General features: G+C 51.9%; 1 protein-coding gene across 8 annotated transcripts in view; it reads right to left on the bottom strand.

The window, feature by feature from the left end:
- Positions 1-24,439, bottom strand: part of Rai1 (retinoic acid induced 1) — a 101,926-nt gene that overhangs the window by 16,906 nt on the left and 60,581 nt on the right. The window contains exons 1-3 of one of the 8 annotated variants that reach the window (XM_036195683.1): positions 7,645-7,790; positions 5,534-5,861; positions 1,294-1,426 (exon numbers count right to left, since the gene is read on the bottom strand). The exons of 3 other annotated variants lie outside the window; for them this stretch is intronic. The gene's annotated coding sequence lies outside the window, so the exon portion shown is untranslated. Of the gene's footprint in view, positions 1-1,293; positions 1,427-5,533; positions 5,862-6,787; positions 7,520-7,644; positions 7,791-24,439 lie in introns of those variants that run through there. 4 more of the 8 variants (XM_036195681.1, XM_036195684.1, XM_036195685.1 and 1 more) reach the window with 4 other exon arrangements.

Genomic DNA, 24,439 nt, shown 5'->3' with positions numbered 1-24,439 from the left:
GCAGGAACAGTGTCCCCTCCCTGCCTGCTCTGTCCCTGCCCCATCTAATCAGTCCAGCTGCTGCGCCTTTTAAATTCCCACCCAGGACTACAGGCTGGCTTCCTGATGCACACAGGCAGCTGGATGTGGAAGGCATCTATCTCTAAGAAAAGACAGTTCAATTAAAATCCCAGAGGCCCACTGGAGGACACGGGCAGAAACATGTGCCCCAGCACCACCCTCCAACCTTGGCAGAGGGAGGGGCAGAAACAAAGGCTCAGGCATGGTGGCACCCTAGCTGCCAGCCTGGAGCTGCAGAGGTCCTGCAGGCTCTGCCCTGAGAAAATAGGGCGCTGCCTCTTTAAGAACCACCTCAGGCTTGCAGTGGGCTCTGTTGTTATTAATTATTGTGATTATGATTATTTTTCAAGAGCACTGGGAAAGGACATGGAAGGGATGAGAGGCAGATAGCAAAGGACCGGGGTGGGCAGCATCAGAGGGCAGATGGAAGAGCGACTTCCCCCACAGGTAATGGTGACCTTTCAACATGGAGGAATAAGCAGCTGAGGTGGCTGCACTAACGGCAGGAAAGGTTGGGAAAGGGAATCTTGCCCCAGCTTCTTTCCCTCCCCCTTCTCCTGGGAACTTGCCAAGACTTTCCCTCAGCCATGCTGGCAGAATCTGGCAGGCAGCTGATGGGAATCCAGAGCAACCCTCTGTGGCCCTAGGAACATGAATACTCCAACCTTGTAACCACTGGTTACTCCAGACAGTGGATAGAAGGACACACCAGGCCCAACGAGACCAGATCTCAAGATCTTTGTGGAACCTGACGGTGCTTACACTCTGGGTAACTTCCTTTGACAGAGCAGCAGCCACACAAGCCATCAATACAGCCATGAAACTGTGCTGAAGGCATGGCAAAGCTGCGCCTCAGGCACTGCCCCTCTCCCAAAGACTCTAGCAGGGAGGCCTGGCCACCAATCTTGTCCCTTTTATAACTAAAGGTAAGGTTCAGAGGGGCTAAGGACTTGCTAGGGACCCTAGCTGAACAGTGGAGCTCAAACCCCTCTCTTAGACACCACACCAGAAATTCCCACCCTGAAAGAGGGTGTCTTGGTACAGACAGCAAGAAAGCTGAGCTGAGTTCAGGCCAGGTGATATACACATAGGCACCCACCTGCCTACAGCAGGCCAGACTCAGCCTGCGAGCCTGACTCTATTTCTGTGGTGCTAAGGACAAACCCAGGACCTTTAGCTTGCCAAGCAAGGTCTAAACTGAGCTGTACCCTAAATTCCAGCACGCAAACCTACCTATAGTATCTGGCCAGCCTCCAGTCATTAGTCCAGAGCCTCTTCAGGCCTGAGAGTTGGCCCCATCAGTAAAATGGGTATTCTGTGGGCCAGAGCTGCTATTGCTCCCAGGCTGCCCTGCGGCAATGTGACCCTGAGGAAAAGAGGACGAAAGGTGGAGAGAGGGGTAGGAAGAGGCATGTCCCCCTTCACTGGCAGCCCCCAGCCACTGGCCTTCCCACCTACCTATAGCTCTTTTATGACCCGATAGGTAGTTGCAGGGAAAATGGAAAGCCTGACCCCCTTGGCGGCAGAGAAGAGACAGATGTTCGGGGAGCAATGGATAGGTGAGACCCCCCCCCCTAGGGCCTCCTTATCTGTCACAGATGAATAATAAATATAAGACTTGGGAGCTGGGAGACGGCTCAGTGGGTAGCAGAGCTTGCTGTATAAGCATGAGGACCTGAGTTTGAAAACCCAGCACCCATGCAAAAAGCTGGGCGTAGCTGTATGATCTGTAACCCCAGTAGCAAGGGGGAGGGGAAGAAAAAGAAGGGAGAAACAGGTACAGTCTGGTCTTGCTAGCTACCCAGTCAGGGCCAGTGAGACTACCTTAAGGGAATGGGGTGAAAAGCCATAAAGATCCTCTCCCACATGCTTCCACCAGGGAGCCCTTACCCATGTACACACACAAAATAGTAATAAATACGTGGCCTGAGTGAGCCCTGGAACATCAAGCTGTTTTTGGAGGTCTTTGTCTTTTTCTTTTTTTCTTTCCCGGTCTTTATGGCCAGGCTTGCCTAGGAGGCAGGGATGAATCTCCATGGAACCCACAAGAACAGTCAGATACCAGGTAGGCCTCGAGACTAGGCTAGACTCCTTGGGCTAGGGGCTAGCCTCAGGAAGGAACTGATGGACCTTAGGGCAGGGGTGGTAGTGGTGATAAGGCGGCTCTACCCCAAAGCAGTCTCTCAAGACCACCCCCTGCTGGCAACACCTTCTTTACAGGTCCCCCAGAAAGAGTCTGGGGTCTTGAGTAGCCAGAAGCAGGCGGAGAAGTAGGAAGTACAAGACAGATCAGGGGTGTAGTTCAAGGTTTTCAGACTGTTTGTCTACTGGCATGTGGTCAGCATCCCCATCACTGAAACAGAACATTAGCAGGGTGTAGTAGTATAAACCTGTGATGCCAGCACGTGGAATCTGAAGCAAGAGGGTCAAATCTCGAGTTCAGGACCAGTAAGGCAGGTTAGGTGTAGGGCTCAGTGGTGTAGCTAGCATTCATGAGGCCTGGAGTTCAATTACCAGCACTGTAGCAAGCCAGCCCGGGCAACACAGCAAAACGAACTTTGAAGAAAAAAAATGGAGCCAGGTAATGGAGGTGCACACCTTTAATCTTAGCACTCAGAGGTAGAGGCAGGTGGATCTCTGTGAGTTCGAGGCCAACCTGGCCTACAGACTGAGTTCCAGGACAGCCACGGCTAACTATTAAAAAAAAAAAAAAAAAAAAAAAAAAAAAATGGCCTCAAAGATGCTGGGGACCTCATAAGAGGCAGAATCTGAGTTCTCTGGAGGATGTTTGAGAAACCCCCTTCCAACTCATCTTTCCTGCTATGCTGAGGCAATGGAGTGGGTTCCAACACCATGCCCATAGGCCCTGTACCTGTTCTTTCTTAAGACACAGCCCTACAGTGCCTTTAACGAGGATGCATTGGATCCCAGGCTGGATGCCCTCGGCAGCAGGGGCCCAGAGTCCAACCGGCCCTGCGCCCGCCATCAGGGCTGTCCTGTCTTTAGCATCTCAGCTCTGACTGCTTCTTCATCAGTCTCTTGTGGATACTTAGTTTTGGGTCATTTTATTGACCACTCAACAAAAGCCATCACCACCCATCTGTCTAAACAAGAGAAACAGAAAAGGCATTGGGGGGGTGGGGTTCAACTACGAAGAAGGCAGGGACTTTCCCATCACGTTCAGCTCAAGCTAGCCTGACCTCACTGACGCCACCCACAGTCAGGGTTCGAAGACCAGATGTTCAGGGGTCTGGCTAGAGACAGTGCTTTTCCATTCAGTGTCTAGAGTAACCAGGGAGTTCCCAGGCTGCTTGGGTTGGTCCACATTCCAAGCTCCAGCAGTACCCATCCTTACAGAAGGCTGAAACTGATCAGTACAGCCTTGTCCTCTCTACTTCATGTGCTCAGAAGGACCAGGACTTAAGTTGGTAAAGAAGGGCCAAGCCTTGAGCCGGGCAGTGGTGGTGCACGCCTTTAATCCCAGCACTCAGGAGGCAGAGCCAGGCAGATCTCTGTGTGTTCAAGGCCAGCCTGGGCTACCAAGTGAGTTCCAGGAAAGGCAAAAAGCTACACAGGGAAACCCTGTCTTGAAAAACAAAACAAAAACAAAAAACAAAAAACAAAACAAAAAAAATGGGCCAAGCCAGTAGCAGGCTGTCTAAATGCCCACAGGGTTCTGACCTTGGGCAAGCCTTACACCTCCATGGGCCTCAAGTCCTTTGTGCTGGCCATCCCCTTTGCTAGGAAAGCCATTCCCGGACGTCTATACAACTCTGTACCCAGCTCCACACTTCTGTGTCATCACCATATTTTCAATGATACCCCTTGTGCCGCCTCCTAGTCCCTCAGAGCACTTTTCCTTTGCCTTAACTTCACATTACTAGCCTCCTCTCCAATGAAAAGTCCATAGGAGCAGGGACTTTTGCCTATTTTACTCATAGCCATGTCCCCACTGCCCAGAACAATAAATATGTATTAAATGAATCATGCTTCAAATGTCACATTAACCCTGTGAAAACAATCCAGAGTAAGTGCTCAGGTGAAGAGATGCAGCATATTTGGGTGAGGGCTGGCAAGCATGGGCTAGGGCCACAGCTCTGCTTCATTCATTAAACACTGACCCTTTCCTAAGGATGGACAGAGAATCCACTTTGGAGCAAAGTATTAGATAGGGGTTAGGAGACAGACTGTACATTTCATCCCCAACCGGGGGTGGGGGTGGGGGGTGGGGTGGGCATAGAACAGCCTTTTCTTCCTGCAACAGGTCACAAGTCAGGTATGTACAGTATGAGATGCCTTTCATTTTCAAAAATGTTACCAGGGCTGGCTAGACAGGATGGCTTAGTGACTGAGTTCAATCCCTGGAACCCACAATAGAACCAGCTCCAGAAAGTTGTTCTTTTACTTACACACACACACACACACACACACACACACACACACACACACAGTGGAAACAACAAAACAAAAAAAAAACCTATCAACCAAGTCTCAAGGGTTTTTATTGCCATTATTCAAGCAGTGCAGCGTTCAGGATGACTGCCCGCCTGTGGGCTTTCACTTGACCATCAGCAGATGTCAAACACCGGGGAGGCTGACACCCATGCAGTTTAGCTCTTGTTGGGCTGGGAATTCAATGCAACAAGGAGCATCCATAATGTTTTCTGGATCCCAGAGCAGGCCATGGGAGCAGCAGCATGGCCCAGGCAAACAAAGGTGGGTGAGCTGGGTGCAGCAAGGACTTGAGAGCTACAGAGGATCGACTGAGGCTGTGCTGTTTGTAGAGGTAGTGTGGGAAGTGGCCCTGGTAACATTCCACAGGAGACAGGTGAGGCCCTGCCCCTACCCCCTCCTGGGACCCCTGCCAGGCTCCCATGTGGGGCTCATGACAGCAGTAATTACATAATTAATGGCACAATGAGCTCCTCCTAAGGGTAAGAGCCTGAAGGTAGGGGCTTTCTGCAATTTGCTCTTCAGCTCCAAAGCCCTACTCTGGCCCTCAGTTGCCCCTATAAATACTGTGACTAAGTGGGATGGGGGACACTCCTGGCTTTGTGTCTATCGTATTATTTTGTCTTCAGCCTCAGGGGATGAGGCCCCGAGAGCAGTTTCAGGATCTCCCAGAGAGGAGGTGAGGGGTGGGCAGGACACAAACAGTAGCTAACGAGGAAGGACAGCAGTGAAGTTTGCATTCTCTCTGCAGCCTTTCGTGTTTGGTGGTGCCCACTGGCTCTTGGAGCCCATTTTGAATCAGCAAAGGTCCAGGTGGGGATGAGCAGAGCGTGATGTTCCGGGGGAATGTACAGAGCTTCTGTAGTCTAAGGCACGGAGAGCTGTTGCTGAAGGACACCCAGGGGCAGGAAGGGGAAGAAGAAAGTGAAGGAAGTGGCTGCCCTCCAGAAGCTGGGAGGCAGCAAGCAGCAAGGCGGCTTCCAGTAGCAGCTACCTCCCACAGCAGCTAGCCACTGCCTACCTCAATCCAGTTCTGAGTTCAGCTGCTTACAGCCAGTGGTCAATGTACCCTGTTTCCAGGGTACTGGTCCCTGGTGCTTCCATGGCAGCTCTTCTTATGTGACCATGGGGATTCTAGGTCTGCTATCCCAGCAGCAGCAGCAGAGGGGTCTCTGGCTCATTATAGACAAGTGCTGTCTTTAACCTCCTCGGAAGACAGTATCGGCATGGGAAAGCAACCAGCCCCCAGGAACAGGGCACATTCTTCCTCAACATTCCAATCCCAAACTCGCAGACAGGGTCAGTGACTTGTCCACCAGGCTCAGCAGCTGTGTGCCCCAGATGCCTCTCTGTCAAACAGAAACAGAGAACATGGCTTTCCTTCTCTATACCCCAGCAAGGAAAGATCTTGTTGCCTCCCGGAGCCTGGGTGGAACCTCCCCTGCTGCCTGCCCCAAGGGCTTCTCACTGCAGCATGTTGACAGCACGGGAGGTGCAGCCCTGGCCCCCTCCCCGTGCCGTTTCCATATGGGGGAGCCGGGCCCTGGAGCCCCCTCCTGCACCGGCCCCCAGGGGAGGAAGCCGCCTGTCAGGCCGCCTCGGCGTGTCAAATCCTCTTGCTGCCTAATTGTGAGACGGCGGCGTTTAAAGAAACGCTTTTCTGGCCGCCTGCCACACCGCAAACTGCTTGGTATAATTTTATTATTAAGCAGAGAGAAAAAGAGAAGGGGCTGGGGGAGAGAGAAAGGGGAGAGCAGAGGAAATTGCTTCGTCCAAGTCAGCTGGTGGAGTATTCCGCTCAATGTGAAAGCGGGGGACAGCTTTCCAGTTGGCAAGCTGACTCCGTTAATTGCGCATTCAGTCTCTACTTAGGGTAATTGGAACGAAGCGGGGCCTAGCTCTGACAATTAGGGTCTGCGACTAGGCCATTAACCCTTTCCGCGACCAGCCCCCGCCCCATCGACACCAGGCGGGGTAGGGCGCGGGCGAGGACCCCACACCGAGGTGCGGGCTGCAGCACGGAGCTGGCTGGGGAGCCGCACGCAGGGTGGGGTCTGCGGCCTCTCCGCCACTGCTACAGATGTTTCGGCCATGTAAGACAAAGGCAGAGCGCGGCCGTCGCCGGGAGAAAATCCGCAGGACTCCCTCAGGGGCAGGTAAAATTTCACCTTCCATTGGTACTTCCCTCCCCCTCCTCGTCTCCCCGGCCTTCCGCCAATCCGGATAGGGCCACCAAAGACGCCGCGACGCCTCCTCCACAGCCCAACCCACTGACCCCAGCAAGGTCACGGCGACCTCCGGCACACCCGCCCGTCCTCAGCCAGCGATCCGCCGGGGCTGTGGGCGCCCGGAGAGGAAGGGGGCGCTGCGCTTGCCATGAGGCAGAGGCAGCCAGGATGCTCCCCGCCTCCCTCCCGCCTGCACCCGGACCTGGGGGCGGCCCCCCAGCCTCCATCATTCATTTTCCTGATTCCCGCTGTAGCCGCCCTCGGAAGTCAGCCGAGTGAAGCAGCTGTTCCTTGCACACTCCACTTGACCAAAGATGATGATAAATGAGGCCAGGGCTGCGTCAGGGACGCGGCGGCGAGGGCCGTGCAGGGCGGGGCGTGGGGCCTGCAGCCCCCGCACTCCGCTCGGTTAAGTGCGCGCCCGCAAAGGACAGCGTCCGAGCGCCCCCCGCCCGGCAGTCCGCACCCTTCCTCGGACGCTGGGGTCCCCGTGGCATCCTCGCATCCTCCCACAGCATGCGCGCCCCAAACCTATTAATGCTCGTAAATAATGAATAAAGGAGCGCTTCCTACAGCCGCGGTGGGTGCGGGCGGGGCGGCAGCCAGAAGCTCGGGGATGGGGCGAGCGCCGCGGGCCCGGCCGAGGGGCCCGGGCGCGCGGCCCCGCACACGTGCAGCCGTGGCGTGCAGGCGGCACCCCGCCCGGCGGCGGAGGAGGGGAATCCCGCGCTGCCCTCCCCAACGCCACCTCCCCTGGAGTCCTCTGGCACCGAACGAGGCGAGAGAGTGAGCGCGAGCTTCCCAGCCGAAGAGGGTTATTTTTAACCTGCCCCCCTTTCTATATCTGCCTCGGCGGTGCGCGCCCGCCCGCCCGCTCCAGCAGCCGAGGACGCGGGCTCCTCACCTCGCTCGCAGGCTCCGGACTCCGCGCCTCCCCCGGCCCGGCCCCCGCCCTTGCGCGGGCAGAGCGCCGCTACATCTCAGCCTGGAAAGGGCCGATTAGGAGCCGCGTGCCTTTCAGCTAAATATCGGAACCGGGTGGGATGGGGGCGGGGAGCCGGCGCTCGTCCCCTCGCCTCCCTCGCTCCCTCCCACCCTGCGCCGAGTGGCGGTGCGAGGCGGCTCCAGCTCCCCGCCAGCCTGAAACAGCCGGCCCGACTACCGAGTCCCCCTGGGGTTCTCGGCCTGGTCTCAACATCCTCCAGTTCGCAGAAGCTGGAGCTCCCAAAGCACGGACCCTCAGGCAGCAGCGGCGCCAAGCGGGGCGCTGCCACCCCCACCGCCAGTCCCCTTCCCTGTGCCACTAGACAAATAAGCCATTTGGACAGCAGTGGGCTGGTCTTGCCGGAAACTTCAAAGCAAGACCCTTCCCGAGCCAGGGTCTAGGGAAATGCCAGGAGCACACAGGAAGCTCTAGCGATTGCTTTACCCCCTCTTGTTGGCCTGCCTAGGCTCGCCCAGGGAGAACCCTAGCTTGGCTCCCCTCTCTGAGACCTTTCCTCCCTCAGAATGAGGTCGCAGGAAGTTAGCGTCCGTTGCGGTTGACCTTCTCCCCAAAGGCCACCCACCTAAACCTCATTCTGCCCTCTTTAGAAGAGCTGAGCATCAGACGGGCAGCCGAGCCAGGGCCAGCATTTGACTGGGTCCCTCAAATACACTGGCCTTTTCGGGACTGCGCCTAGCCCAATCCAGGAGTCTCAGGATCTGGGGTCTCAGGAGCCCTCCCTCTGTAAGGAGATGGCAGTTACCCGCAGCGAGCAGGGAATGTGAAGAAAGTAGTAGTCTCAGAAACCACGGTTTAGCACAGCACTTCTCAACATGTGGGTCACGACCCTTTCACGGGTCTCCCAAGACCATTGGAAAACACAGATATTTACATTATGATTCATAACAGTTGCAAAATTAGTTATGAAGTAGCAACGAAAATAACTTTATGGCTGGGGGAGGTGTCACCACAACTTGAGGAACTGTGTTAAAGGGTCGCAGCATTGGAAGGTTGAGAACCACCGGTTTAACAGCAGAAAAGAACATAGCCATTTTGGGCACTGGAGACTGTTCTCTTGAGGCTTGACTCAAGTAGATGGGAAGTGGGGGGGGGGGGCTTTAAGGGGCCGGGGTTTGGGCTGAGTTCATCCTCAAGAGTAACCAACCGGAGGGCCAGTAGTAGCATGCAGATCAGTAAAGAGGCCTAGCAGGCCAGTGGTGGATACCCTAGGGTGGCTGTGACACACTTGGGCCAGGGCTTTAGCTGGGAGGGACCTGGAAGCCAGGCCAGTTAGGAGGGAGGACTGGTATCTAAGCAGAAACAAGGTACTGGGGGATGGTATACATTGGGCTCTGCCCTCCTTCAGTTCTGGAAGTTCTTCCCATTGATCTCACTATTGAACCCTGCCCCCCCCCCCCCCCCCCCCCGAGGCTGATGTTGTTTGAAGAGATCTCCTGATGCCTCCAGAGGTTTTGCTTCTAACTTCAACTATCCTTCCCAGGGTGTAATGTCACTTCTCATTTTCAGAAGCGGAAATGGTACCAAAGAACAGAAATGCTGTTCTAGACTCTACTCTTTGGTGGCCCCGAGGGCAGGGTTCTAAGCTGGGCTTCTGGCTGGGGATGAAGAGTGAGTGGTTCCTGGGGGTAAAAACAAATGAATGGACATAAAATTTCACAACACCGGTCTGCCTGCAGGGCAGGGGGAGGGGCAGGGACTGGAGGGAAGTGTCACATGGCCAACCCACTCTTGTCAGGGCGTCTTGGCGTGAGACTGAATTCTGCAGATCTTACTCACCTGAAGACTATGAATCTCAGTGACCCAGAGCGTACTCCTCCAAATACGCACGCTGCTATGATAAATTCAGATTCATTTAGGGTTGAATGTTCCTAGGCAGCTCTACTGTCCCAACAGACTAGACGAATGCTCTGATTTTGATCTAATGGGTCCTCAAGGTGGGGAAGTCCTGGGCTGGCAGCTGCCCTCACCACAGGACAGGGGGAACTTCAGCTGTGCCATGCCTGGTGACTGCTCTGACACAAGCAGCCCCGGTGAGACTGAGCTGGCAGCCTCTGTTCTAGGGGCAACCTGGGGAAACTTCCTGAGTCCAAGTGGAAAGCTGGCCGATTACCTTCTCCAGACAGCTATGGGATGGGAAGGAACTTAAGAGAACACACAAAGCCTGGGCAGTTGAGTCCAGCATCCAGCTGTTTTGAACACTGGCCTGTTTCACTCAGTGAACACAATACCCTGTGTGTTGGTTCTGTACCCAGCCCCGGCCCACTTGGACCTTGCCTGTGACTGTATCTAACCTTCCAGAACTCTCTCCCTGGCTTTCAGACCATCACTATTGGGGAGGGCCCTTTTTCAGCTGCATACAGCTAACTTGGCCTGCCTCAGAACTGCCTCACTTTGGAAACTTGTGGGAGAAATCATAACTGGTAGAGAATGGCAGACTGGATGTACTCCTGAAGGGCTCCAAAGGTTAAAGCAGCCAGGGTACTTGGAAAGCTCATGGGGCGTGGGGTTGAGTGAGAGATGCAATCTCTCCATATCTTCCATGATGAAGACCTGACAGTAATGGCTGAGGGTTCGAACCCCAGTTCTTGCATGCATACCTGGGTAACCTTGGGCACTTTACTTAGCTGCTCCATGTTTCATGCTCTTGAGTTGTAAAATATTCTAGGCATCCAACTGGCAGAGCTATTATAAGACTACACCCCTGAGGGGTGCTGGATTTGGACTCTTTCCAGTTATTCCTGCCCTTCTCTTCATAGACAGACCCGGCTCTGTGGGTGTTCATCGGGACATCACTCACTTGGGTTTTCTGAGCATGAAGGAGATACAGGCATTGTGCTGCCTCTGCCTGGCTGGTGAGACATGGAAGAGAGGGGAGCCCAGTCCAGATGGGGATGGACAGGGTAACTAGTTCTACCTCAATGAAGTACCTTCTGGCAGTATGGATCCAAATAAAAACTCCATGTGGCCACTGTCCCAGCCCAAAGTCATCTGTGCAAATTCAGTCACCTGTAGCAGAAAGCATTGGAGTCCCCTAAGAAGTGTCCAGCCAAGGAAGTAAAACAATGGGAGTAAACCCAGAAGAAAACCAGAACTGATTCTATGAATGAAGCTTCATCTTTTGGGCTTCTAGCTACCTGTCTCTACCTCAGCATGACTCGATGGAGACAGGCTGCCTAGCGGCTACAACTTCCTACATCCTGTGCTCTCTTTGGTACAAAGTATGCTAAGGCCCCCATAGGGTACAGAGTTGGGCCTGATCACTGTCTACACAGGTCTTCCTAGATGGGCAGCTGCCACCCGGGCAGTCAGAACCCCGGGGCTGGTGTTCAAAGGCACTCTTAGGTTTTGTGTGTCCTTCTCTCCCTTCTGTGTGGCCCAGCAATACACTCTCCGGTAATCTTTCCAACAAAGCATGTAAAATGCACAGCCAGATGCTATCCAGGGTTTGCGAATCCAAAGGCTAGGAACTGTGAGGACTACTGGAGATAAGGGACCAAATCCTACCCTAACCTGAGCTGTGGGGCCTGTGCAAGTAGAGATTAAAAGAGGTCATATGGACAGAACTGTCGGAGCAGCCTTGAGTAGACCCGGGACCTATCCATCCTTTTAAAAGGTAAATATTGACATACTTTTTATAGCAGAGGCAAAGGGCTGGAAATCCCAACTGGTCTTTGCTGGCTGCAAAGGTGTGGCCAGGAAGACAGGAACTCCTGGGAGTCACACAAGCCTGACTCCATCCTCCCACCAGCTGGCTACTGTTGGGTGGCTGGACACACCGTTTGGGCACACAAGTCTCGTGGCAGTGGCCTGAGCAAGGCCTTGACACATGCGTCAACTCTGGGCAGAACTGACCCGACAGACTGGCTTGGAGGCCCTGCGTCTGTAGGCCCGTGGAAGGTTTTGGATAGCTTGCTGTGGTCTAGAGCTAGCTTTTTCCAGAGCGTCCTCACAAGTCTTTGGAAACAAAGAGCAAGTACCCAAGACCCTGGGGCTGACTGGCTCTGTGACCTCAGAGTCAACCCCCTCTGGGCCTGTGATTCCTCATGCTTTAAGTAGGGACAGCAGTTAAACATCCACCTCCCAGGACCAAGAGCGCCCACTAAGGAAAAGAAATACCTTGTTACCATCACACTATGACCAAGCTCACTGACCCTCCAGGCACTGGCCTTGGTTCTAAGCAGCAGTCACATTTTTGTCTGCACACATTTTTTGCAGACAAGGCACAGAAAAAGGCTTAGGGCATTTGTGTATTCCATGAAAGATCTAACAGCATTATATAAACCATGCTGGGGTGGTGAGGGTGGCCCAGAGGCAAAACCAGGGCATAAGACTCTATATGTAGTTGGGGTATAAGTCCCATGTTTTCTGGGAGTGACTGCCACAATGTGTTTTCATCTCCAGAGAAACCACAAGGAACACAAGCACCCTACCTGTATAGAAAATACAATTCAATCTGGAGAGGCCAAAAAGATGCCTTGGGAACAGCAAGACTTGGGTTTACAATTGAAGCCTGGCCCCAACTCTCTAGTCAGGGCAGGGACACTGGGCAGGACCTTCAGAAAAGGAAGGTTCTCTTAGGGCTGCAGGGGCTCCATTCAAGCTAACATATTCATTTTCCGACACACCTGACCACTGTCTTCATTCCAGCTACAGGAGCTGAGCAGACCATTTTACACACGGAGAACTCAAGGCTCACTGAAGACAGAGACTTGCTCAAGACTCTGAAGCTTACTTCCTGGGACCTCTGAGCTTTCCAATAGACCATACAGCCCCTTCATCCACTCTGACTGCTATCCATTCATTCATTTATTCTCCACTCATCCATCTATTTCCCATCATCCACCTGTTTACCACCCACCTGCCCATCCACCAATCTGTCCAACTATCCTTCCATCTCAGGAACAGTTCCCAAGTGTCTATGCCTCACAGGTGCCAGGACAAAGCAGCTGGAGACAGCAAAAGATCAATACCCTGTAGAAGATAGTTGAATGCTGATGAACAGGTAAAGGATGGACTTAAACCTGGGAGGGATACAGGGTCAGAGAAAGAACCCAGAGGAAGTCTTAAGGGATATGCAGGCATTACTGAGGGGAAGGGAAAGGCCCAGTGAGGCAGAGAGGCATGGTCTGAAAATGTGTGGGCTCATAATTTGGATGTGGAAATGAGAAGGTAGGACCCAGATCACAAATGTGCTACATGACAGTGAGCCACAGAACACAAACAAGAGCAGGGTGACACCACCAGATAAACATATTAAATTATGGAGGCCAGTTAGGATGAGGCTGGATTATGTCCTAGAGAGCAGTGATAGGGTCAGACTACTAACCTGCCAATGCATGTCCTTAACTCAAGTCTGACTTAAACGCTTGGTGTGCCAGAACCAGGGAGGGCCAATGCTTATAGGTAACCAGTGCAAGTCTGAAGCCCAGAGGACAAAGGGGTCCCACAGCAGGGGACCTACCAAACCCTCATGTATAGCTCACCAGCCCTGCTAGAGATATCTGAGGCCTGCCTGGTGGTAGCCACCCCCTCAAGTGTCCTCCTTTACCTCACTGGTAATCAACAGGAGGGCAAACCCTTCCTAGTACAGGGTGATGGAAGGCAGGTTCTGGGACATAAAGGAATGAGGTTCCCTTGGATGATGGACAGCTATGTGTGCTAGCCCTCTGGGCAGCTTTAAGGATAGATAAGCCCCAGCTATGCTGTGAAGGAAGGGCATCCCCAAGTGATGGCTGTGGACCTGTGCAAAGGTAAACGGAGAACTGAAAATGCCACATATCCTCTATGGAGGCTCTGCATGTTTGGTACCCTCCTCTTCTGATATGCTCGTCTTCCTTACATACTAGATGGGCTCCAGGTGCACACAGCCTCCAGGGTCCTTGTCCATTTTCCCCTCACAACCTTCAGAACCTCCACCAACAAAAGATCCCCCCACCACACACACACACAACTGCATTTAGAGTTGCTGTCCCAAGCAGAGATCAGGCTTCTGATGGACATATGTGCGTTGGGGCAGAAGGGAATCAGGCTGTGGAGGGCCTTATGTTTGTCAAACGAATGAGTGGACAGGTAGAGGGATGAAGTTCCACCCTCAAGCAAAGCCATCGATATTTTTCTTAGCCTGTGAAAAACATGATTCCCTAAAGTCTTTAAGAACATGGCAGATAGTTCCCAGACCCTCATCTTGGTGCCTGGGCTGAGGAACTCAAGAGGGGCCCCAGAACCCCCAGGCTAGGCTCCTGTCTACTCTACATGTTAGGTACTCCAAAGACCCTCTTCAGAAGCGTGTCTCCACTTAGGACAACACCAGGAATCCCTTCTGCAACCTGTGAGTGTCAAAGACTCGGACCTTTGGGAGCTTCCTCTGCACAGGCAGAGGCGCATGCCTATGCACAGGCTAGTATCCCTGTGGCTCGGGAGAGCAGTGTTTGTCATCTGCTGTGGACTATGGGGTGGTTTAAGATGAAATTTAAGCCCATTAGTGCTTAGCTAACGTCATCTGCAACAACAGCAAAAAATGAAGATGGCAGGGTGTGTGAGCGCCATAAACTGTCTGGGTCAGCACCGCCTCCCTCCTTAGCCCTGGCTCCCACCCTCTCCAAGCAGGGCTGGATACCCTTTCTACTCAGACATCCAATATTACTGGCAGCTCTGCCCCCTGCCCTGGCCAATCCTTGAGATCCAGCCCCTGGGTCAGCATGTGATCAGAGCCTGTGACCAGAGCCGGCAGGCTGAGGCATAAGAAAGGAATCTGCCAGGGAGCCTGAGGATGCCAGGGACAGCAGCTCCTTAATCTGGCTCCTTTGATAACTTCTGTCTTCTGATGCACACGCAAGGATCGCAGCTCTACCCTGCTCAGCCGTCTCCCTGCAGCTAATGCCTGACAGCTCTGTTTATGTCTCCCCGTAATTCTGCAGCTTTATGGTTTTTTTTTTTTTCCCTTTCCGGGGCCATTAAGCTCACAGCTACAGGCTCCATCCCCCTGCCCCCGCCTGCCTTTGTCCTTGAGGCCTAGCTGCCCCAAAGCTCTTTGGGAGATAGGCTGTTCCCTCCTGGAACCTTGTCTGGAAGCCTCACTCAGGCCAGTCCACAAGCTCTCCTGACATCAGCTCCATCACCCTTCCCTCACAGGTTACATTGGCCTGTTCCCAAGGCAGATCCCACAGTTGGCGGCCTGGATGGAGTGGTGAGCCTTGCCCCATCTCTGCACTAATTCTGTTTCCCCTCTGTTCCCTCCTTTTGGCCCGTCTGTGTGACTGATTTCTTCCCTGAACCCAGGCCTCTTTCTGAGGACTGAGACCCCTGGCCCTATCTCTCTTCTTATTCTCTAATCTTCTTATTGGGATCTAGTGTATCCCTGGCATCTTCAAGCCTCTCTACTCCATGGATTCTCGGCCACAACCATTTACCTGGATCCCCCTGCCAAGGTCCCTCCAACCTCACTCCACAGTACAGAGCATGCCGCATGCCCAGCCACCACAGATTCTATGCCTACATCCCAGAGGGCTCTCCTAGTCTCTAGCCTCTGTCGCTGTATTCCCATAGAAGGTTGTCCATGGTGCTTTATTACTATAAAGCCTTTAATTGCTCCCCATCCCTTCATCTCAACCTCCCCACCCCGCCCCACTTAGTATACTGTACCTCCAGCCCCAAGACCTCTTTGGCTGCAGCTGCCCTGTACTTGAGTAGATACCAGGGCAACCTTTCCCAGCTTCCTTAGCTGGAATCAATCCTTCCCTCTTTGCGTTTGCATAAACCTCTCCTAAACCCCTACAAACTCATATCCTGTGCCCCACCAAGTGCTAGCTTTCTACATGCCCTAAGTGGGACCCTGTGCCTCTCAGTCCTCAACGTCCCTGTCTCTCAGCAATAGTCCCTTGGCGCACCATGTTGAGGACACAAGGGAGATGAAACAGGGTCACATTTGGCCAGAGCCAGCCCTTGAAAGTTGACTGGAATATTAAAAACGTAGAGGCCTGCTTTGTCTCCTCCTTTTGGAGGGACAGCCACCTGTTCACTTCCACTTTGAGGCTTAGGCCCTCACCCCTGGGGTGGCCCACTAGGAAAGGAAGGAGCTTTGCTCCAGATTCTGAGGAGGCCATGGCAGACGGCCGCAGGCTCCTGTACAGACTGAAGAGCCTGCTTCCTTTAGCCCCTTTCCTGCTGAGCTGCCTGTCTATCAGAGTCCTGCCCTCTGTGTGCTCTAAGTCCTTCTGGCACACTCCCAGCTGCCCTCAAACTGCTCAGCGCCAGTGTCTAGCCTTCTGAATACTAGGTGGCCTGGCCCTGTCCTTCCATCTCCCTCATTGGTGAGTGCCAAGATATCTTGCCTGTCTTCACCGCCTGGCACTACTCACCTAGCCCAAGAAGACTAAGAAACAATGTCCCTAGTGTATACGCCTCCTTTTCTTATGTCTATAGCCCAAGGCGTGAGTGACCCTTTAACTCCGGTTCTACCCAGTCATCCCACACCTCTTCAGAATGTGTGGCCAAGAGTTCTGAGATGGCCGACCGGATCCTTATCCCATGTGACCTGGTAAGCACCTGACCTCCTCAGGGTAAAGTTCTCCTCTGCACAGGACACCAGGAAGACAGAGCTGTGGGAAACTTCATGGAATTCTGCTGCCAGAGTCAGGGAAGCTTTGTGGTGTGCGAAGCCCTTGCTGAAAACAGTGAGATCTCATCAATGACAGCAGAGCTATACCATGAACAGCTCTATATATGGGCCCTGGTAGGGAGGGGTCATGGACATAGATGGAAGTGTCCTGAGGTCCTCGGAGTCCTGCTGAGCACTGCAGTAGGACCAGCAGTTAATGCTGACCCACACCTGTGGCCAGCTATGCCCAGGCCCCAGCCCATCGCGCTGACAGCAACAGATCCACCCTTCACCAAGGAGTTACTAGCTGCAAAGCACATGCTTCCGCCAAGGCAACCGGCAAACAGCCACCAGACTTTTGAGGCTGGGTTGGGGGTAGGGTTGAGAGACGCAAAGCCCTTGGCCAAGAGGTGGGAACATGCTTGCTGGAGGCAGTACCAGTCAGGTCCTTGGTCCCCCATTGACTACATGCCCAGTAAGTGTTGTCCAGTGCCTGACCTGCCACAAACATCACTAGGTTTTCTTTCATCTGAGGAGGGCAAAGCTGAAACAATCAGGTCTCCGAGAAAGGCAACATATCCACATCCTTGAAGCGGAACCTGAGGAATGATCGTCAGTCTCTCTCCCTGCACAGAGGCAAGAATTAAGACTCAGAGAAATAACTGACTCCTACAAGATCACACAGCACAGCAGGTCCTCCAAATCCTAGCCCACAGTATCACTGCTTCCAAAGAGCTTTTCTTGTTACAGACAAATGCTCAAGATCCGATACACAATGAAAAAGGGACAGAACCAGGCATTCAACACAATCCCAATTTTGTGACAATAGAAGTTGACATCAGTGTCTTCTCATCTAGGAGGGTGGAGGTGACTACTATTCTTCCCTCTATTTTTCCAGTAAGATTTCTAAAAAGATCAGTAGTTCTGTGTTTTCTAGAATGAACGGGGACAAGAGCTGGTGTAACCAAATTCTGGTTAATAGAACGTTGCCATAGATACCATGTAGGCATCACACATCTTCCTAGACCAAGAGCATAATGTGCCAGTTTTAGCTTTTGGTGGTCTGGCCTCTCTGTCATTCTTTGTTGATTTAGAAGGTTCCTTGGGACCTGAGGATCCCTCCACAATATATAAGCAAGCATCCTGGATTGTATAGGCCTGTGGGGACAGCAGGATCCTTCCCTGTACTTGGATTTGGACCTGCTGGGGGAAAGAAATTTGTCCCACTGTATGCCACGCTGTCCAACCAGCCATGATGGCCCTCACCTGTCTCCATCTCCCCTTTCTTCCCAGGCATTCTGATTTTTGGGGGGTGTGGCCCACAGCTCTGGGGCTTCGGGAACTCAGGCCCACTGTGGGGCCAGGCTGGGCTGACATTCCCAACACAGCTCCCACACCCATTGTCCCACCAGCATTCTGTAGACAGCTCTGGACCACCCTCACCCAGAGAGGCCCCTGGGCTGTGGCCTGAGAGCAGCTGACAGCTCCTTAATAGAAGCAGGCCACCCCGAAGCCTGAGTGACACTGTGCCGGTCTGACAAAGATGCTGAGGCTCACATCAAAGCCTCATTTTTCTTCTTCCCATTAGGCACCGAAACCATTTACATAAAGAGCCCCACATGGGTCTGCAACAAAGATGCATTTCCCCTGCACCCCTTTCAACCTCCCAGATATTGCCTGTCAGACCTGGCCCCTTTCTTGGAGCGGGAGTCTAAGGACCCCTATATTTGGATTACCTGGACATAGGGCTGAGGAGGTCAGTGGAACAATAACTTGGACATAATTCCTAGGTGTTTGTTTGTTTGATGGTGTGAGGGATCAAATCCAAGGCCTCCAACATTCAGGTGTTGCACCACTGATCCACACCATCACTCCTCTTAATTTCTTTAAAAGCAAAAGAGAAGGCCAGCGGTGGTGGTGCACAAATGTAATCCCAGCACTCAAGAGGCAGAGGCAGGCAGATCTCAGTTCAAGACCAACTTTGTCTATAGAGTGCGTACCAGAACAGAGCCACACAGAGAAACCCTTTCTTGAAAAACCAAACAAGAAGAGAAAAAAACTAACCAATCACTAAATGTTAGTCAAGATGGAAGGGTCTTCGGGAAGAGCAGGCTGGCTATGAGCGGCAGCTTCCTGTGCATGTCTATTCCCAGGCATCTGGCTCTGCTGGGCAGAGGCTGGCTGAACTCCTGGAGTCAGGCCTGCATGCCAGATCTTCCCAGTGGCAAAGGCCAAGTTCACAGTTGGCAGCTGCCATGCCTGTCATTTCTTTAGCTCATTCTGGGTGGTCCAGGGCAGCTCCTAAGCAGTCTTGTTCTCTGACAGCTAAGACCTAAAACCTTCAAGCCTTATTTCTGAGCAAATGAGCTCTCTTGACTCCTTTTTTAAGGGCAAGTTTCACCATTCATGAGTAAAAATACCTAGGTCCTTGTCTCAACAGCCTGGGAACAGAATGTGAAACAGGGCCCACCCTGGTCCAGAGGTACTGTATACAATTCCTGGACGAGTTCATCTCCCACATGTCCAATGGGTCTCTGGATGTGTGTGGGGGATCCTTTCAGTGAATGAGTTCTGTACAGTCAGATACTGCATAACTATTTTTGCCTGGGTCTAAAATGTGCTAGAGTGCCACCATGTGACTCATATAGTAAGGCCTACATGTTGCCATTTGGGGATCAATGTTCCACACGATCTATATAGAACTTACTTTATGGACTTTTTAAGGGGACCTTCAAAAATCTTATTTTCTGTGTATAGTATAGGCCCCTAAGTCCTATGAAAGTGACACTACACAGGAGCATCTCTGGACTGAGGCTGAAGAAACCATCCTCTGTCCGGGTGAGTGAAGTGTCCTGGCATCAGATGGGAATGACACACAAAAACCACACACCACACTCTAGAACACTCATGGCAAGTTAGCACAGTAGACCTCTGTATTTAGAAGATGCTTGTACCATAAACTGTCAAAGTGCTCATCAGAAGTGGGAGGGGAGACACTGGACAGCTGCCCTCTTATACACGGTTCTATTTTAGATGATTTTAGTTACCTGTAGTTAGGCTCACTCAGAAAATACTAAATTCTAGACGTTAAACAACTTACACATTTATTAGCTTTATTGCAGATCATCCTAACTTCTTAGTTACTGTTCATCTCTTAACTGTGGTTACTTTACAGACTAAACTTTAAGTATGTATCAGCGTTGAAGAATAGTGTATGTGTCCAGGCATGGTAGCACACAGCTTTAATCCCAGCACTTGGGAGAAGGAGGCAGAATCTGTGAATCTGAGTCCAGCTTGGTCTACATACTAAATTGTAGGCCAGCCAGAGCTACACAAATAATAAACAACAACAATCTAATTGGAGCTAGAGAGATGACCCAGCTGTTAAAAGCACTTGTTACTCTTGCAGAGGACCTGAGTTCAATTCCCATCACACACAAGGTGGCTCAAAACTATTCAGAATTCTAGCTCTGGGGATCTGACACCTCTTCTGACCTCCACAGGCACAAAGCACGTGTCATACACGCAGGTAAACAGCTCAGAATGTGGTGACTCGTGCTTTCAGTCCCAGCACTCAGGAGGCAAAGGCAGGCACGTCTCTGTGAATTTGAGGCTAGCCTGGTCTACATAGAAAGTTCCAGGACAACAAGAGCTACATATTGAGACCCTGTCTCCAAAAAACAAAAGAAAAAGAAAAAAATAAAGGGGTGTTTCGGGCATCACTAGGGTCTTAAGGTGTACTCCCCTAGGATGAAAGACTATTATTATTCATGCATTCTATTGGTGGCCTGTCACTTCTGGGCCTCTTGTGAGGGTAGTATCATGGCCAAAGCATGGGGAGCAAACTGCTGTCTCAAGTAGGGGAAAGGAAAGGGAGAGAGGCATGGTCTCACGGGCCCTTTGATCATGGGTTCCCAGTGACCTAAAGATGTTTTATTTTTCTCTGCCTCCCCAAAAGTGCCACCTGAGGACACATGGGCCTGTGGGGATCATTTAAAATGTTCAGCCAGGTGTAATGCACACTTGCAATCCCAGCACTCAGGGAGCTAAGGGAGAAGGGTTTTGAGGTCAAGGTGCCATCTCAGAAAACCAAGTGTGTTTGTATGTGCTCCATACTAGTACACTTCCTATGTCCAAGGCCCTGGGTTCCATCTCTGGCACTAAAGCTGGAGAGAGAAACAAAGAACCCCAATTTTAGCATGCAATGAAAGCTAAAATCACAGTGGAAAACAAACCACTGCTCCCTACAATATGGAGAAGACACCAGGGAAAGCAGTCAAGACGGGCCTGCATGTGAGTGAAACTGAAGGCAGACACATGACCCTATGATGGAAACACCTGAGGAACTTGGCAGCCTTTGGAGCTGGTGATGCTGCATTTCTCACCTGGAAAAATCAGTTACACACGAGTGTTTGCTGTATGCAAAAATTCATCTGCTGTTCACTTCTGAACCATGTTCTTCCTGTAGGCCAGTCAATGAAGTTAGAAAGTAAAGCAGGTGTGGCCCAGTGGCAGACCATTTGTTCAGCGTTTGTGAGACCCCAGGTTCAACCTCCAGTACATGTTCCCCAAAATGAAACACAAGGTCTTGGATCTTTTATTCGGACCCACTGTGGTGCCAAACTCTGCTCAGGGTAAGTTACAGAACCAGCTCAGAGGCTGAAGACAGTGTCTGCCTGGTATGTAGGAGGCTTTGGGTTTGATCTCCAGTATCACCACAGAAGCCAGGTGAAGTGGTATATGTCTATAGTCCTACTACTCAAGAGATAGAGGCAGGAGATAAGATGTTCATGGTCATCCTTGGCTACAAGAGATGTCTAAAACGACCCACTTGACCTGCAAGGTCAACATTAGTGCCCTCTCCTAAACACCTTCTATGCAAGTATGCACGTTCCCCTTCTCAAAGAAGTCAAGCTGGCCATGTGGCCTACTGGGTCATGGATATTAGAATGGAGATGACAAGTGCTGTGCAGCCATATGCCTGTCTCTCTTCCTCTGTGAAATGAAGGCACTTCAGATGGCTGCTGCTCCATCTGCCTGCCCAAATTGCTGGATGATGTCAGTGAGCCATCTCTTGGTCCCAACATAGACACAGAATATGTAAGGGAGAAAACTGGGCTGGTACTCAGGATGTTTGTTATGAGGCACATCCAGTGCCTCCAGACCACTCCAACGGCCTTCAAGGTTCTTTGTAGCCTGTAGCCTGACATCTCTGGCTTTGCAAATCAGAAACATTCTGGCTTCCAAGGATTCTGTACACTAGGCTTGTCTCATAGCTGTCCCTCAGCTGCAAGAGTCTGGTGGCGGAGAGAGATGGCTTAGCAGTTAAGAGCACTTGCTATTCTTTAGAGGACCCAGTTCAGTTCCCAGCATCCATCTAGAACATCTGCAAACATCTATAACGCCATTAAGTTGTAAGAGCTCTGGCACCTCAGTCTCTGAACACACTTGGACTCACATGCACATACCTTCATTGCAAACACACACCTACACATAATTAAAAATAATTTTTTAAGAAGTCTGGTGTCTGTTCCTGTACCCAATTTCCTACCCTTACTCTATCCACTTCATTTCTCCACTAATTTGGGCAGTGGTAAGTATCAGCTGCCAGTTCCCACAGAACAGCATGAGCACGAGGCACAAGGCACAAGGACTCCTGACTTCAAAGGCAATTTGCCCCTGCCCACAAAGCCTGCACAGCACAGGCTCCTTTGGAGAGGCCATACTCAGAAAGTGCAGCTCAGCTTAGACCTGTTTTTCCTCTGTGGGTGCCAAGGGTGTTTGTTATTCCCACCAACAGTATCCAACTGCTTAGAAAAGGGAGGGGGTGTGACTTGGGGGACACAGGAAATAGTGCCCTGTTGGCCAACCTGTTTCAAGTCATAAGAGTTGGAATCCCAGGGAAAGATTGTTCCCCCCAAAAAAGGGTTCCTATGGAGGCCATGATACATGACCAAACTCTACACTGGCCTTGAAGCCCCAGTGTGAACAGGAGGCTCTATGCAACTCACATCACTTCTGCCAGACCCCCCCCCCCCCCCGGGCACAGAAGGTAGATGGGAGAGGGAAAAGGGGGAGGGAGTCCAGGGCACATGATGGCCCATGTTCTGAGGGCTCATGGCTGCTCTACGTTTCCATGTATCCTTCCTCCCCATGGAGCAACCAATAGCTAGTTCACGGTCACAGTTGGAATTATGGGCAAGTACACTGCTTTCATTTGTGTTATCACAGAACTGACAAGATCAGAAAGCGTGAGCCACTTGTTCAAAGTCATACAGGGGGAGAGGGAGGCTGGAGAAATGGCTCATGGCTCTGAGACAGGGAGCACTGACTCCAGAGGACCCAAGTTCAATTCCCAGCACCCACGTGGTAGATCACAGCTGCCTCTAACTCCAGTTCCAGGGAAATAAGACACCCTCACCCAGACACACATGCAGGCAAAACACCAATGCACATAAAACAAAACAAACAAAAACCCAAAGTCACACAGGAAGCTATGCGCAGCTTTCCTACTGCCTGGAGGGCGTCTTCTTCAAGTGTCACGGAGGCCCCGTTCAGCCAACTTGGTGTTGGGAGTGGGTGAGGCTTGCTTTTCTCCCCACTCTTCTCCTGCACATGCCACTCTGACTTCTCACACGCACAGACAATCCACTCCCCTTTATTCCCACTGTCTACTTGGATCTTCTTATAACCTAAAGCTATTTCCTGACTGGCTCCTCTGCCTGCCTGCTTGCCAAATCCCATCCCTGCAGCTCCCACTCTCAAATTTCCTGCCTTCAACACTTACTTGCTTGTTGTCAGGGACAAAACCCAGGGCTTCATACATACTACATACTCTACCTCTAGGTCCCAACCATGGCTTTTCAGTGAGATGGGAATTCTTGAGAGCAGGACTCCACCTGTCCAATCAGGGCACACAGGAGGAACATGCTGGTTCAATCAGGCGGTGAATGCTGACTCTGCAGCCCTGAGCAGTACAGAGTGCAGCCAACTGGAGTGAGACTGTCTGCTGACGGTATTCAGGCTCAGGAGTTCGTAGCTCAGGGACCCTCAGCTCCCTCCAACCACAATGCCCGCAAGAGCCTTCAAAGGACTTCTTGCGTCCCCAGCCTTTGCACAGATTGGGCACACTATCCTAGCATATTTCATCCTCTCCATTTGCCTGGCACACTCTTAAGGGGTTGTCATCTCCACTCAAGGGTCATCTCTCCTCAGATCACACTGGATTCTCTCCCCAAATCCCTATACTTGTGGTAGTAGCTTCCTCCAGGCCACAGTTCCTGGTTCTGTCACAGCACCCAGCCACTAGCACGTGGTCAGTGCTCACAAAAATCAAACCATGTGGTTTGGGTTCCAGAGGCAGAGTCTGGTGACTACACAGAAACTAAAAAATTGCTGAAGTATCTGGCACTTGCCACCCTGGGATGGTAGGAGAGAGACCAAGGGCGGTGTTTGTGTGCCAGGCCTTTACTACATGATGGCACACAGGTCGTCTCTGGGCAGTTGGAGCCAGATAGGAAAAAGGAGCTTTCTGGTGAGGATTTTATGTGCTGGAGGTCTAATATCAATTCTATCTTTAGATGCCTGCATAGGGCTGAAGAGAGTTAAGATGCCATATGAAAGCTTAGAAAACCAAAGTCAGGCAGCCGAGCAGGATGCTGCTACCCTCCACATTGCTGGGTGGGGCTGGGCCCTATCCAAAGCAGGACACAGAGCTACCTAGGACCCAGCTGGCCACACCTTGATATTAGGAGACTTTAGAAGGCAGACTATAAGCCCTGCTATGTCTGGTCCTAAAGGTCAAGCCCTCTCCAGGTCATTGATTCCTCCCATGATGACAGAGTCTCTACAGCTAGAACTCCCTAGTCCTTTGTCTGTCCTCACCCATCTGTGACACTGGAGAGCACAAGCATGCAGCCATGGTCTGAGCAGTAGTCTCTAGGTGAGGTTATTTTGTGTTTTGTTCCCCCCCACCTTTGGGGGTGAGGGGTGTGGGTGACAGTGTGTCATGTGGCCCAGACTGGTCTTGAACTCCTTACCCTCCTGCCGATATATTCCACAGAATGTGGCATAACCCAGTTCTGTAGGTAAATGAAC

This window comes from Onychomys torridus, chromosome 8 (assembly GCF_903995425.1).
Source record: "Onychomys torridus chromosome 8, mOncTor1.1, whole genome shotgun sequence".
Lineage (NCBI taxonomy): Eukaryota > Metazoa > Chordata > Mammalia > Rodentia > Cricetidae > Onychomys > Onychomys torridus.
This window is presented reverse-complemented; position numbering and strand designations above follow the sequence as displayed.